This window comes from Cetorhinus maximus, chromosome 31 (genome assembly GCF_964194155.1).
Source record: "Cetorhinus maximus chromosome 31, sCetMax3.hap1.1, whole genome shotgun sequence".
Taxonomy (NCBI): domain Eukaryota; kingdom Metazoa; phylum Chordata; class Chondrichthyes; order Lamniformes; family Cetorhinidae; genus Cetorhinus; species Cetorhinus maximus.
Genome location: NC_135909.1, coordinates 15,765,201 through 15,781,646, shown reverse-complemented (window position 1 = coordinate 15,781,646; position 16,446 = coordinate 15,765,201). Strand labels below are relative to the sequence as shown.

General features: G+C 45.4%; 1 protein-coding gene and 1 non-coding gene across 3 annotated transcripts in view; both read right to left on the bottom strand.

Moving 5' to 3' along the window:
* The window catches only part of LOC144670298 (uncharacterized), a 940,207-nt gene that overhangs the window by 186,425 nt on the left and 737,336 nt on the right, over positions 1–16,446 (bottom strand). The window lies entirely within an intron of this gene.
* On the bottom strand, positions 16,079–16,169 carry trnar-ucu (transfer RNA arginine (anticodon UCU)). Its single transcript is given in 2 exon segments — positions 16,079–16,114; positions 16,133–16,169. It is a non-coding gene; the product is annotated as a tRNA-Arg (tRNA).

The following is a 16,446-nucleotide window of genomic DNA, read 5'->3' as shown; positions in this document are numbered from 1 at the left end:
AAACCCGCTGACAAGGGTGGTGCTGTTGTTGTCTGGCGCACTGACCTCTACCTCGCGGAAGCTGAGCGTCAACTCGCAGACACTTCCTCCTACCTCGACCTGGACCATGACCCGACCACTGAACATCAAGCCATTGTTTCCAGGACTGTCACTGACCTCATCTCCTCTGGATATCTTCCTCCCACAGCTTCCAACCTGATAGTCGCCCAACCTCGGACAGCCCGCTTCTACCTCCTACCCAAAATCCACAAACAGAACTGTCCCGGCAGACCGATCATCTCAGCCTGTCCCTGCCCCACGGAACTCATTTCTCGTTATCTTGACTCCCTTCTCTCTCCCCTTGTCCAGTCCCTTCCCACCTACATCCGTGATTCCTCTGACACCTTACGTCACATCATCAATTTCAAGTTCCCTGGCCCCAACCGCTTCCTCTTCACCATGGATGTCCAATCCCTCTACACCTCCATCCCCCACCAGGATGGTCTGAGGGCCCTTAGCTTCTTCCTTGAACAGAGGCCCGAACAATCCCCATCCATCACTACTCTCCTCCATCTGGCTGAACTTGTTCTCACACTGAACAATTTCTCCTTTAACTCCTCTCACTTCCTCCAAATAAAAGGTGTGGCTATGGGTACCCGCATGGGCCCCAGCTATGCCTGTCTCTTTATGGGGTATGTGGAACATTCCTTGTTCCAGTGCTACTCCGGCCCCCTCCCACAACTCTTTCTCCAGTACATCGCTGATTACTTCGGTGCTGCTTCATGCTCTCGTTGGGACCTTGAAAAATTTATTAATTTTGCTTCCAATCTCCACCCCTCCATCATTTTCACGTGGTCCATCTCTGACACTTCCCTTCCCTTCCTTGACCTCTCTGTCTCAATTTCTGTTGATAGACTGTCCACCAATATCCATTACAAGCCTACCGACTCCCACAGCTATCTCGACTACAGCTCCCCACGCCCCGCTTCCTGTAAGGACTCCATCCCATTCTCTCAGTTCCTTCGCCTCCGTCGCATCTGTTCTGATGATGCTACCTTCAAAAACAGTTCCTCTGACATGTCCTCCTTCTTCCTTAACCGAGGTTTTCCACCCACGGTCGTTGACAGGGCCCTCAAACATGTCCGGCCCGTCTCCCGCGCATCCGCCCTCATGCCTTCTCCTCCCTCCCAGAAACATGATAGTGTCCCCCTTGTCCTCACTTATCACCCCACCAGCCTCCGCATTCAAAGGATCATTCTCCGCCATTTCCGCCAACTCCAGCATGATGCCACCACCAAACACATCTTCCCTTCACCCCCCCTGGCGGCATTCCGTAGGGATCGTTCCCTCCGGGACACCCTGGTCCACTCCTCCATCACCCCCTACTCCTCAACCCCCACCTACGGCACCTCCCCATGCCCACGCAGAAGTTGCAACACCTGCCCCTTCACTTCCTCTCTCCTCACCGTCCAATGGCCCAAACACTGCTTTCAAGTGAAGCAGCATTTCACTTGCATTTCCCCTAACTTAGTCTACTGCATTCGTTGCTCCCATTGCGGTCTCCTCTACATTGGAGAGACCAAACGTAAACTGGGCGACCGCTTTGCAGAACTCCTGCGGTCTGTCCGCAAGAAAGACCCAAACCTCCCTGTCGCTTGCCATTTTAACACTCCACCCTGCTCACTTGCCCACATGTCTGTCCTTGGCTTGCTACATTGTTCCAGTGAAGCCCAACGCAAACTGAAGGAACAGCACCTCATCTTCCGACTAGGCACTTTACAGCCTTCCAGACGGAATATTGAATTCAACAACTTTAGATCTTGAACTCCCTCCCCCATCCCCACCCCCTTTCCGTTTCTAACCGCTCCCTTTTGTTTTTTCCATATATAGATTTTTCTTTTCCCACCTATTTCCATTATTTTTAAATATATACTTGTAATGCCCTGTCAGTCTTTCCACCCCACCCCCACTAGAGCTGTACCTTGAGTGTCCTGCCATCCATTCTTAATTAGCACATTCTCTTAGATAATATCACCACCTTTAACATGTCTTTGTTCCTTTGTCTGTGACATCTTTTGATTATCTGCTCCTATCACTGCTTGCGTGTCCCTACTACCACTCCCCGCCCAACTTCTCTCCCCCCCGCACCCACCTTAAACCAGCTTATATCTCACCCCTCCCCTAACTTTACTCAGTTCTGCTGAAGGGTCATGAGGACTCGAAACGTCAACTCTTTTTTTCTCCGCCGATGCTGCCAGACCTGCTGAGTTTTTCCAGGTAATTCTGTATTTGTTTTGGATTTCCAGCATCCGCAGTAGTTTTTTGTTTTTATTCAGAATAATTTCCCGGCCCCGCTCTCTGGAATCAGGTCTGGCAGTATCTCTCGCGAAGAATCAAACATTAACTCTGTCCCTCTCTCCACTGATGCTGCCAGACCTGGAACAGGGCGAACGTTTCGATTCCAATGTGACTTCTTCGCCAGTTCCGGGAGGCTCTGTTTCACTCGCCGCAGATGCTGCCGGAGTTGCAGAGTTATTTTCAACAGCTTCTTTGTTTTTATTTCAGAATGTCAACAAAGCCAGGCCATTCAGGAGAGACTTTAAAAATATTGTTTCACGCAAAGATAGAGGTGTGAAACTGTCTTCCCTAATAAGCAGTAAATGCTGCCTCAATTAATAATTCCAAATCCGTGAGTAATAGTTTTTTGCGAGGCAACAGTATAATAGGATATGGAATCAAGGCAGTTGGATGGAGCTAAGGCACAGATCAGCCATTGTCTAACTGAGTGTTGGAACAGGAAGGAGGGACTGAATGACCTTCTCCTGTCCCTCCACAGAGACCCAGAACTCTGGGCTCAGACAATCTCTTCAGGATCTGTCTCCATGGATTCTCGTCATTCTAGACTCGGGCACTCGCGTCAGGATCACACTTCACAAATAATCACTGACATGATCGGAATCTCCCGCTTTTATTGCTATATTTTCAGCTGCAGTACTTTTAAAACTCCTGTTTTATAATTAGAGTGAATTTTACTGTTTTTATAAAATGAACAACATTTAACTTGCGCCTAACACAGGGATCCAGGCAAGGATGGAAAGTCCAACTTAGAGTGAGTGAAGAAGAGTCTCTGAGGTTGAAAAGTGCACCGATGTCTTCAACATCTCAGGAGGGCTCGTCCGGGAATTGAACCTGACAACTCGAGCAAACTAATTTAACGAACACCCCTAAATGAGAATAATACCACTAAAGACTGGAACAACGAGGCAGCCAGGGACGCTACATCAACCAAAGATAACTTTCATTGTCTCCCAAATCCTTTTAACCAACCTGTCACATCACAATTGTTAAGTCAGAAAATGCAAGAGTTACACCACAGCTCAGGTAGTGACAGAGAATGTGAAACTGGGTCCATGTCTCACATCGATGACCTTTCACCATAACTGGGAAAAGTTAGTTTTGTAATTAGTTGTAAGCCTGTGTAAGGAAAGAAAAAAAAATCAAAAGCGACAGCCTGTGATATTTTGGAAGCCGGTTAAAAAAATGAGAAAATAGTTTATGCTGCATGGCCAGAGAGACGGAAACATAAGCTCTTAGATTTTCAACAGCACAAAATGAGGCCCGTCGTGTCCTTGAAAACTCTCTGTAAGATCAATGGAACAAGTAAAGAAACAAAGGATGTTTCTGGAGGAGGAGTGAATGGCAGATTGATGAACAACTGCCATCCGAAAATAAAAACACGAGGAAAAGGAATCTCGAAATAACCTCTGTAAACAGGAAAAGCGAAGTAAAAATGGAGCGCGGGAGGGAGGGAGAATGGGTGGGTGGGTTGGGGACACTTTTCCAGAGCGATATTGTTGATCTCAATGATCTCACTGGAAAGCTGTAAAGTGTCTAATTGAAAGATGAGGCGCTGTTCTTCGAGCGTACCTGAGCTTCATAGGAACATTGCAGGAGGCCGAGAGCCGAGTGATCTGCGGAAGAGCCAGGCCGCCAGTCATTTTGTTTCACCAGCTTGACTGTGTGGATGAGTTGGATCGAGTTCCTGCTGATTTACCGGCGGAACTTGGGTATCAATTCTGTCACGAGAAACTGACACTCCGACAGCTTCTGTCCAAAGATACTCCAACTCCAACATTTACTGTCCTACTGTGTCCCTGAGTCACATTCTGCTGAGTAATTTATTTCATTCCTGCTCAAATCCCTGATTGTTAATTCCCTCTGAACCGGATTGCTCAAACACAAGAAAAGGCTCAAACTCGTCTCAGTGTAAATACCACAATACAGTTAAAGTGTGGATAAAATGAAACTAAACTGCGGGACTCCAGTTCTGTCGGTTTCTATGTTCTTTCAGGCACGATTGAAACCGACTGATTTCAGCATCAGGATCAATCCAGATTCCCGTTACATGGACAAACCTTCTTTAACATTTGCGTTCATTTTCTTCACGTGTGTTGCAGTGATATACTGTCTGTAATGATTTCTCGGGATCTTAAACATGCTCCTGATTTCAATAAATGTCACCATCTCCAACGCAAAGAAGTTTGAAAAACCTCTTGGACAACGCACCCTGATCCGGCCAAATCAAAATCAAATTGTGGGACTCTCAGGCTGTGTTTAAACTTAAGAAAGCCTCTAGGACTGAGGTAATGGCAATCAGCACGTAAATGCATTGAATGTGTACATTAATGCTGATGAACTTCCAGCAAACTCTAGTGGACTCACTTCGGTGACTCTTCATGCTCTGTTTGGACCTGGAAAAATATATCAAATTTGCTTCCAATTTCCACCCCTCCATCACCTTCACATCGTCCATATCCAGCACTTCCCTTCCCTACCTTGACATCTCTGTCTCCATTTCTTGTAATAGACTGCCCACCAATATTCAAATCCAGCTCACCGACCCCCACAGCTACCTCGACTACAGCTCCTCACACCCTGCTTCCTGTAAGGGCTCCATCCCATTCTCTCAGTTCCTTCAGCACCTTCGCATGTGTCCCGATGAGGCAACTTTCCAAAACGGCGCTTCTGACATGACTTCCTTCTTCCTTAATCCAGGTTTCCCACCGACTGTGTTTGGCCGTGCCTTCAACCATGTCCCGCACATCTCCCGCGCCTCTAGTCCTCACACTTTCCCCTCCCTCACTGAACCACGATAGGGTCCCCCTTGTCCACACTTTCCACCCCACCAACCTCCATATTCAAAGAATCATCCTCCGCCATTTCATCCAACCCAATCGTGATGCCACCACCTTCCCCTAGTCCTCCCAGACCACCTCCACCCCCCCCACCCCACCCCCAAACCGTCAGCATCCCAGAGGGACCGTTCCCTCGGGGACAACCTGGATCACTCCTCCATCACTCCCAACACCTCATCCCCTTCCCATGACACCTTCCCATGCAATCGAAGAAGGTGCAACAATTGCCCCTTTACCTCCTCCCTCCTCACCATCGAATGGCCAGAATACTCCTTTCAGGTGAAGCAGGGCTTCACTTGCACCTCTTCCAATTTGGTCAACTGCATTCACTGCTCCCAATGCGGCCTCCTCTACATTGGGGACATCAAACCCAGACTGCGTGACCACTTTGCGGAACACCTTTGGTCTGTCTGCAAGCACGACCCAGACATGTCTGTCACTTGCCATTTCAACACACCATCCTGCTCTCATGCCCACATGTCCCTCCTTGGCCTGCTGCAATTTTTCAGTGAAGCTCAACACAAACTGGAGGAACAGCAACTCATCTTGCGATTAGGCAGTTAACAGCCTTCTGGACTTATCTTGAGTTCAACAGCTTCAGACCAGGAACTCTCTCCTCTATTCGCACCCCCTTTTAGTCCCCTTTTTTTCTAAATTATTTTTAAATTTTTATCCACTTAGTTTTATTTTTATTCGTTTATCCACAACTTAATCCGCTTTTTACACCCTTCTATCTCATTTTCTAACTTCCTATTCCTCACCACCGACCCCACCCCCATCCCATCCCCCAAAGGGTCCCCTGTTGCCTGTTCCATGTTGTTCTTTCACACAATGCTACCCCTGTTTCCTATTATCACATTCTGCTTTCTGACCTTTACACCACTATCAACACCTTTTTTTTAGCCCTTATTGCTACCATCAAAATTGCCTTTGTCCATTAATTCATGGCACCTTTGTCAATCTGTCATATTTTCCCTCTATCGCTGACCTTCTATCCAGCTTCACTTCTTCCACACTCCACACTTTGACTATTGGGCTCCCTCCAGAAGTTGCATAGTTACAGAAATTAAATCACCACTCAGTCCCTTCATTTAAACCAATGACTGCTTCTTTAAGGACGCTCTTCATTCCGATTTATAGAGTAATTTGATGGAACATGCGAACAAGGAGCAGGGGTTGGCCAAGAAGTTTTCTGATGTTGCAGGGATGGGGTCAGACTGAGAAACCATGCCTGACGGTCGGGAATACAGGACGGCGAGGCAGCGACAGATTGAGACAGGTTAGACAGTGAGAAACAGCTTCTCTTTGTGCAAGGCACAGGTTTTAAATGAATCAATGGGGACATGAGGATTCATCTTCCCTGGTGAGTGGTAAGGATCGGGAATGCACTGTCTGGGGCAAGTGGTAGAGGCAGGTTAAAATCGGTGCTTTCATAGTGGAACTAGACAACTGCCTGAAGAGAAAAGTTTACATGGCTATGGAGAGAGGGCTGGGGACTGGGATAGCTGAATTCCTGTTGAAGAATCTCAGGACAGACAAAAGGCCGAATGGTCTCCTTCTCTGCTATAACTTTTCCACTTGTACGGGTGTGAGGTTCTCTCTGCATCACTTTGTCGCTGGAACAGTATTTGAGTGTGTAATTCATTCCCCATTTGTCGGTCTCAGTGGATTAATTCTTTATCGCTTTGTCCGTGGGACAGGATTAGTTTTCGGGATTTATCGGGGATCTGTCAGTTTCTGATGATGTGCCTGTGTGTATGATTCATTCTGTATCATTCTGTCCATTGAATACTGTGAGAATGTGCGATTCAATGTGTATCAGTCAGTGTCTCGTGCCACGCCTGAGTTAATGATTCATTCTGGATCTCTCTGTCTTTTACTCTCAGTTTGAGTGTGGGATTCAGTACGTGTCTGTCAGTCCCTGAGACACTTTGCAAATCTGGATTCATTTAACCCAGAATATATCTCACTGAAAGTGGGCCATTTGTTCTAACAGGTAAACTGCCCGACAAGATCCTCCACCTAGAATACTTCATGTAACATTATCTGTTTATCCCTGAAATTCATTCTCCCTCCTAGACTTATCTAGACTTCTTTTAAATGCAGTTTATCTAATCGTCTCAGTTGCTCCAGGCGATAGTTGGCCTGTAACTGCTGCCGATTCAATGGGAATAAATTAATTAATCATGTTTTCTAAATAGTATTTCATTTTTGTATTTCTATGTCTGCCTCATCACATCACATCACAAATTCCTCACATTGACCTGTTTCTGCGACACCGACAATGTGAGTTTCTACCGCTCTGTTGCGGCCAGTAGATGGCAGCACATTCTGATATAGTGAAGTTGAGAGATCAGAGACAATCGAGAAGACTTGTTCACATTATTTGGGAAGGGACAGTTTTAGAAAAACTATGAGAATGGAGATGACCGTTTCTTATATGTATTTTGTAACAAGCAATAGTTATCGTCTGTTCCTCGATACGATGATGACGTCCACTCAGGGCCGTGAATTTCTGCCATGGGTCTTCATGTGAGTGAACAGGTCAATTCTCGGTCCACAGATCTTTGGACACATGGGATAGGATGTCCCAAGAGGTGGTGAGATCCGGAGTGCAGGATTTGCTTCCTGTCACTTCTCCTCAGCTGCCGTTCTGCCTCGTGATTGAGACCTTGTGACTCAGAGTGTGCTGCAGCTTGTGGGATAAGTTTTGGTCATTTTGAATGATGAGAAGCAAATTCCTCGCAGTCATTAATATGAATGCTGCAGCGCTTGAATTAACGTTTCAGAGAATCTTTGGAGCGTTTTCTTTGTCCTCCCCTGGAATGTTGGCCATTGAGAGTTGAGGAAACAGGACCTGGAGGGTGCGACACTTTTCGTCCATCCGGACACAGTGTGCAGTCCATCCAAGTTAACGTTTCAGGAGTTTGGCCTGAATGATTGATGAGCTGCCTTCAAGAACGCCACTACAGTTTGTTTGGCAGTGTTCCCATGGAATCTGGAGAGTGTCGCGGAGACATTGCGGATGGAATTTATCCAACACTCTTAAGAGTCGCCGATGCACAGTTAACTAATTATTACGTTGCATTCGACCTGTCAGCCGTTTGACTTGTGTGTAAGCGAGATACAGAATTATCGGCCCTTCTCCACTCCATTATTGCTGCATTCAGCCTCCCAAAATCTTTCATAAGTTTAAAGACCAATATGAGACCACCCCCCAGCCTTCCTTTTTCAAGAGAAAAGGTAGACATCCTGATAATTATGTCCTGTCTGTTTACCACTTGTTTATTTTTTCATGGAATATGGGCGCTTTTTGCAAGCCCAGCATTTGTTGAGCATCTCACATTATCCTTGAAATTACAAGTGAAGCAAATTACTGTGTGTCTGGAGTCACATGTAGGGAAGGGCGGATGATTTCTTTCCGTAAAGGGCATTCGTGAACCGGGTGGGTTTTTACTACAATCGATGATAGTTTCATAGCCGCCATTACTGAGCCTAGGTTTCAATTCCTAATTTAGGAAATATTTTAATTTAAATCTGCTCTGGTGGGATTTAGACCCGTGCCCGCAGAGATTAACCTGGTCCTCTGTATTGTTAGTCCAGTGACATCAGATTCAGCTAATTCAGATTCATGCGAAGATTGCAATTATCCCAAAACATTTTATTAAACCGATTGATGCAAAGATTTTTGTCCCAGTTGGATACATCAATAACTTCACGAACCTGATCAGATATTGTGGGTCTGTTAGGAACTACACAAAATACAAAGGTGAGTTAGAAACTAATGCACAAATTAACAAGAGCTGAGAGTGTGAGAAAGAGCCCTGAAATGTTTGGAAGGAAACGCAGAACCTTCAGCTGACGAGTGAGACAGCGGTTTTCAGGAAGTTAAACAGATTTCTGCATAAAACGACCGCGGCAGGAGTTGAACCTACAATCTTCTGATAACATCAGCCAATAACACAAAAGTCAGACGCCTTATCCATTAGGCCATGCGGCCAGCTCACACGCGTCGCCTTGTGGCCTCCCCTCTAACGTTGCTAAATTCCAGAAAATAAACCACAGAACAGCCCCTTCATATAAACCATTACCAAAGGAAGCCGTTCTTCCCGAATTAATGAGCAATTTTATCGAAGTTTCCGACATTTTAAGAAGATAGTGTCAGAGACAGAGACTTCTGCGAATTTTGGAATGGGGGAGGGGGAGCGGTCGGGGTGTGGGTGCGTTGGGGCGCAGTGAAAAAACACATGACGTTTCCTGCGTGAAATTAGGAAACATCTCTCTCAGCAAAGGGGACTGGAATTTCAGAGATCCCATCGGGAAACAGCACTTTAATTTTAAATCTCAGTTTGGTAGATTTGTATTCATTAAATATATGAAGGATCAGTGAGAAAATGGGTATTTATCTGTATTGGAAATTTGATCTTTGAAATATTATTGAAGACATTGAGTTATGCATTCACTGCAATCGAACCCAGGTTTCTGTGATGATAAATAAGAATTCTACTCCTGAATTACCAAACATGCTGAAATAAATTTATTTCCCTAACTACAAGATCACTGCCCTAAAACAGAAAGCAAACTGAAAGTAACCTGACCTCGAAGAAAAGAAAATAATTTAGGGACTGTGATACTGTAACAAAATAGGCAATTTATATGTCGACGTCGAGAATCTAATCCGAGTTTCCCACGCCCTAGTGACGCATTGTGCTCCTGAACCAGCAATGCACAGGTTTGGACGAATTTCATAACTTTCAAACTATTTCCTAATCTGATTATCAAAGTATCACTTCCCTTATCATTGATCTACAGTCCCTCATTGTTCAAATCCCACGTCTGGCTTTCTGTATTTTTAATCACTCCACAGACAGAACTGTCAAGAGGGTTTAGAGAAAGTAAATAAAGATGAACTGTTCCCACTGGCGCAAGGGTCAGTAACCAAACAGGGCAGATTTTATTTCATTCAAAAAGGATCCAAAGACAACGTGTGGAAAAGATTTTCTCGTATTAAATTGTTAGTATTTGGGTGGACTGCCTAATAGGCAGGCAAACCCACGACTGTTACCATCTAGATGGGCATTAATTCGGGAAGAACGGCTTCCTTTGGTAATGGTTTATACGATGGGGCTGTTCTTCGGTTTATTTTCTGGAATTTAGCAGCGGTAGAGGGGAGGCCACGAGGCAGAGGGTCAGAGAGCTTCAAAACGTTGCAGGAGAATGATGACATGTTAAGACGATAGTGTCAGAGAGAGAAACTTCTGCGAATTTCGGAATTGGGGGAGGGGGTGGGGTGTGGGGGCGTTGGGGCGCCGTCAAAAAACATGACATTTCCGGAGTGAAATTAGGAAACATCTCTCAAAAAAGGGGACTGGAATTTCAGAGATCCCATCGGGAAACAACATTTTAATTTTAAATCTCAGTTTGATAGATTTGTATTCATCAAATATATGATGGATCAGTGAGAAAATGGTTATTTATCTGTATCTGAAATTTTCTCCTTGAAATATTATTGAAGGCATTGAGTTATGCATTCTCTGCAATCGAACCCAGGTTTGGGATAAATTAACTTTTACACTTCCCTTATTAGGATAAATTAACCGTCCAATTACATGAGCAACAGTTTCTTCATTTACTCCACGTGTTTTGCTGTGATAATTTCGCTATAATGGCTTCTCAGGTTATGAAACCTCGCCCCGGTTTAAGTAAAATCCGCCTTTTCGCTCGCAAATGAATTTGGATTTTAAGTGACGACACACGAGGACTAGTCCGGGATTTGAACCCGAGAGGCATAATCATTTAATGAAAATCCCGAAGCGCGAATCATACCTCTAGACCAACGAGCATTCCACAGGTAAGCGAGATAACCGCTATGTGCATTCATTGTCCTCCAGAGTGCGTCAACCGTCCTTTTGGGTTTCTGTCGTAACACCAGAAAACAATTAAGAATTACACCTCATGGCAGGCAGCAGCGTGGACAGTGAAAGGGTGTTCACGTTTCAGGTCGATGACATTTCATCAGAACTCAGCAATGCTAGAATTGTGATCAGTTTTACACTGTAACTCCGGACACCGAGCTGGAACAAGAACTCGGCACCCACTCAGTCTGCCGGTGCGTGCGCCGCTCCTCCCACCGCTGACATCCTCGTTGTTCAGCCGTTGACCGTCGCCCACTTGCTGCCTCCCACTCACTCCCCTGCTCCCGAATGCCAGGTGCCCTGACCCCAGGCACTCCCCGCCTCGCTCGCTGCGCTACACGCCGACCCTTATGCCGCACCGCTCGCTACCCGACTACCAAGCCCCTCACCTCCCACTCGGCACCTCCCTCCTGACCCCTGTCGCCGCCCATCTCACCACAAGAACTGAGGAGATGGTGACAAGCAGAACAGCAAGTGAGGCGGTGAGGGGTAGGGAGCAGGCTGGAGAGCGGGAGGTTACTGAGGCGCCGAGCAGTCCGGCAAGCGAGACGGTGAGCAGGACAGGGACAGCAGTGCCGAGAGAGGCACACAAGAACAAGAACACGAAAATCAGGAGCAGTAACAGGCCATTCAGCCCCTCGAAGCTGCTCCAGCATGGCTGATCTGAATGTGGCCTCAACTCCACTTTCCTGTCTGCCCCCCATAATTCTTTACTCATTCCTTTGTCAAAAATTTCTCCAACTCCCCTTGAACATTTTCAATGACCCAGCCTCCACTGCTCTCTGGGGAAGAGAAATCGACAGATTAATGTGCCACTGAGAGAGAAAGGAAATAAATTACCTTCTGTCAGTCTGAAATGGGAGAGCCCGATATTTTTAAACTGAGTCACCTGATTGTAGAGTCCCCCACAAAAGGAAACATAGTATCAGCAGCCACCCTGTCAAGTCCCCTCAGGATTTTATATCTTTCAATGAGATCACGTCCCATTCCTCTAAACTCCAATGGGTAGAGGCCCAACCTCCTCAACCTTTCTACATAAGAAAACCCTCCCATTTCAGGAATCAGTCGACTGAATCTCCTCTGACCCGCTGTAATGCAATGATATCCTTTCTAAACTAAGGAGACTAAAACTGTACACAGTCCACCAGAAACTGCCTCACCAACTCACCCAGTCAGTCATGTATTCGCTCATCCACAGTCAATGACTCGATATTTAAACTACCAGAATAAGGCAGCTAATGCTGTAAAAAGGGGCCACGTCCTTTCGTCCCATGACTCTGCCGCTGGGTTTAGATGGCGGAATTAGATAGGGGCGGGGCTGTTCATTTCTCTGGCACCAGGACGGCAAGATCCCTGGAGAAATGTGCAGGAACATCGGGGAGGCAAAATCTTTGTGTGAGGTGGTAATTGCTGCTGACCGGGAAATGCGGATTATTGCATCCTGTGTAAACTGAGCGGAGTTGATTCAGTGGCGCTGGTTTTCACCATCCAGCCCGCCAGTTTCCATATTCAACACATTATCCTCCGACATTTCCACCACAACCAACATGATATGACCACCAAAAACACCCTCCCTTCTCCTCCACAATCACCATTCCAAAGGGGCCATTCACTCGGCGACAGCTGGTGCTCCCCCAGTACATCTTCCCTTTTCTAGGGCACAATCCCATGCAACTGCATAAATTGAATCTCTTCTTTTACCTCTTCCATTCTCAACATTCAGGGCCCCAAACACTCTTTCCAAGTTTAACAGTGATACACTTGTCCTGCTTTCAACTTAACATAATGTATTTAGTGTTAACAATATGGCCTCCGCGACTTGATGAGGCCCCACAGACTGAGTGACCGCTTTGACAACACCTCCTTTCAGTCCGCAAGCCTGACTCCGACTTTCCTGCCACTTGTAATTTCAATTCGCCACCTTGCTCCCACTCTGACCTTTCTGTCCTTGGTCTGCTGCACCGTTCCAATGAAGATTAATTTAAGCCCGAGGAAGAACACAGTCACCTTTCAATTCGGCACCCTACAGATTTCAGGACTCACACTGAGTTCAATATTTTTAGATTAAAAACTCTATTTCCAACTTGTTTCATGTGTTTTTTGCTATTTCGTCTTTTCCGTCATTCTCTAATCTTTCTCATTGCAATTGAACGGCTGCTATCCAGCCATTCACACCTCATCTGGGCCAATCGTTTGTTTCTTTGTCTGTTCCCTTTGGCTTTTGCCCCGTGATACTTTTTTTTTGTAATTTCATCTCTCCGGGCACCTACACCATCACAGACCTGTGCTTTTCTTCAACCTCTTCCCAGCCCCCGACTCTTTCACTTGTTCAAAACCTATTACATTTCTCTCTTTCCTCAGTTCTGCTGGAGTATCGTTAACTTGAAACATTAATCCGTTTTCCAATTACAGTTGTTGCTGAGTGTTTCCAGCATTTCCTGTTTTTATATCATAGTAAGCTCCTTGCCTGATAACACAACCCTTTAAATTTAATAATCTGGAACTGGTAACAAACCACATTTAAACAGACATAGTCATACCTGCAAATCAGTTTCGATTTCTTGAAAGAAGACAATATTTTACCGTTTCCATTCCGCGCCCACGGGATCAATTCTCATGCCAGCTTCTGACGCCCTTCATGCCCCACAGGATGTAGGACTGATTTCTATCCATGAATCATAGAAGGATACAGGACAGACAGAGGTCATTCCGCCTGTGCTGGGTGTTTGGTTGAGCGATATGATTACTCCCACATCCATGCTCCCTCCCCATATTCCTGTATTGTATTTCCTTTCAGGTATTTCTCCAAATGTCTTTTGAAAGTTATTATTGAATCTGCTTCCACCACCCGTCCAGAAAGCTTCCATTTCACACAACGCTCAGTTTAAAATACATTCTCCTCATCTCTCTCCTGTCTCATTTGCCAATCAGCGTCAAACTGTGCCCTCTGGTTAGCGGCCCTTCCGTTAATGGGAACAGTTTCTCCTGATTTACTCTATCAAACTGGTCATCATGTGACCACCTCATGGCAGGAGTTTCGCAACGTGAAACAATTGGAGAAAATTCGAGGAAAATTTTGACAAAATTGATTCCGAAACTTAATTTATCCAAATTTGAACAATTTCAAAAACAGCACCGCAATTGAATAAAACTTCCCAAAGCTCTTCAAAGGCGCTCAGTCAAGCAACATTCGACACTGAGTCATAAATTTGGGCAGCTGAACAAAACCTTGGTCAAAGGGATGTAATTTAAGAGGGTCTTAAGCTGGGTGGGGTGGGGGTTGGCAATTGGGGGCGTTTCTAGAAGGAATTGCAGAGCGAAAGGCTCAGACAGATAGAAACGTGGCAGCTGATGAAACAATGAAAAGTGGAAATGAATAAGGGACCAAGTTTGGATTCAGAAAGAGAAAGGGAAATGTCTGGGAATGGAACTGAGAATCCAGTCTGGCAAAAGTGAAATCTACCCCTGGACCATTAATATTCACATAGCCGCTCATTCCAAGTGTCCAATTGGAAACCTGACTGAAGGAACATGCAGTCTGACAGAGCGCCTGTGATAATCTAATGTCTGATCTGAAGCTGCAACAGGAACTGTTCATTCCAGCTGTGATAATCGTGTTGGCCTTGATGTTCAGGGGTGTAGACTCACAACATTCTTGTTCCGAGCTGTCTGTCAGAAACAGTTTGGAAAGATGACGGAGCAGTTATGGGAAGTAATGTTATGTTGCATGTCACTGATGCTCGTTGGCTATATGTCACCGAAAAACTGCATTGTTACGGCACAGAAAGAGGACATTTGGCCCATAATTTCTTCACAGGCTCTCCGAATGAACAACTCTTGAACCATTCCCCCTCCTTCTCCCCATTACCCTACACATTCTTCATTTTCAGATAACATAATAATTCCCTTTTGAATGATTCAGTTGATCCTGCCTCCATCACACTCTTAGACAGTGCATTCCAGGCCCTAATCACTCGCTTCAAAATAATAATTAAAAATAACTTCTGAAAACAGTTCGCTTTTTTTTACTAATCAAATATAATTTTCGATCCTATCACGAGTGAAAAGAATTTCTCCCTATCTACTCTGTCCAGACTTCTAATGATGTTGAACACCTCTATCAAATCTCCTCTTAACCTGATTTTCTGTGAGGGAAACAACCTTATCTTCTCCAACATATCCTCATAACTGAAGCTCCTCGTCCCTGGAACCATTCACGTGAATGTTTCCTGCAATCTCTCCAGCACCTCCACATCCTCCCTAAAGAGTGGCACCCAGAACCGGACACAATACTCTTGTTGAGGCCGAACTCATGAATTATACAAATTCAACATAGCCTCTTACTCTTGCACTCTATCTCTTTATCAGTAAAGCGCAGGATACAGTATGGTTGATGAAAAACTCTCTCAACCTGTCCTGCCACCTTCAATAATTTATGTACATAAACATCCAAGTCCCATTGTTTCTCCACCTCCCTTAGAGTTGTATCCTTCATTTTATATTGTGTCTCCATGTTCTACCAACCAAACCTCTCTCCATTGAACTTCATCTGCCACCTGTCTCTCCATTTCCACCAACAGCTCCAAGTCCATTTGAAGTCCTACACTATCCTCCACACTCTCCACAATGCTTCCAAGCTTTGTATCTTCTGCAAACGCTGAAATTTTGTCCTGGGCACAAAGGTCTCGGTCATTGATATTTATCAGGAACAGCAAAGGTCCCAATCCTTCCGCCAGGCCGAAAAACATTCATTTACCGCCAACCTCTGTTTCCTGCCAGTCAGCCAATTCTGTATCCTTGTAACGATGAAGCGGTTTTACTCCTTTTACCACCCATTTCACTGTTAGGTGGCGAATTTTCTTCTGCAAAGTGGTTCAGATTGGAAAGCGGGGAGTGACTGGATTCACCTGGACAGAAGGAGGTTGGTGACGGCAACTGAGAACATGGATGATGCAGCTGCTGATTTGCTTCAAACCTTTATCTAAAAATCGACTCTGGTGGGACTCGAACCCACAACCTTTGAATCCCTTAAATGAGAGCAGCTAGAAGTCCAACGCGCTATCCGTTGCGCCACAGAGCCAGACTCATCAAGGTCGCATTTGCTATTGACACAAGGGAATTTCTGACACTGCAGAACAAAAGCTTCAAAAGGTCAGCAATTTCCCACAATTGAACAATGACGACATTTCAAAGGCACACGTTACCTGTGAAGTGTTTTGGACGTCCTGTGGCTGTGAACAGAGCTATAGAAGTTCGAAAGAAATAACAATTTCCTTCAAAGAGACATCGGTTGGAAAACAGGGCCGACAAGTGGTGGCTGAATTTTTTTGCAGAGAAGTATGAAGTGATTCATTTTG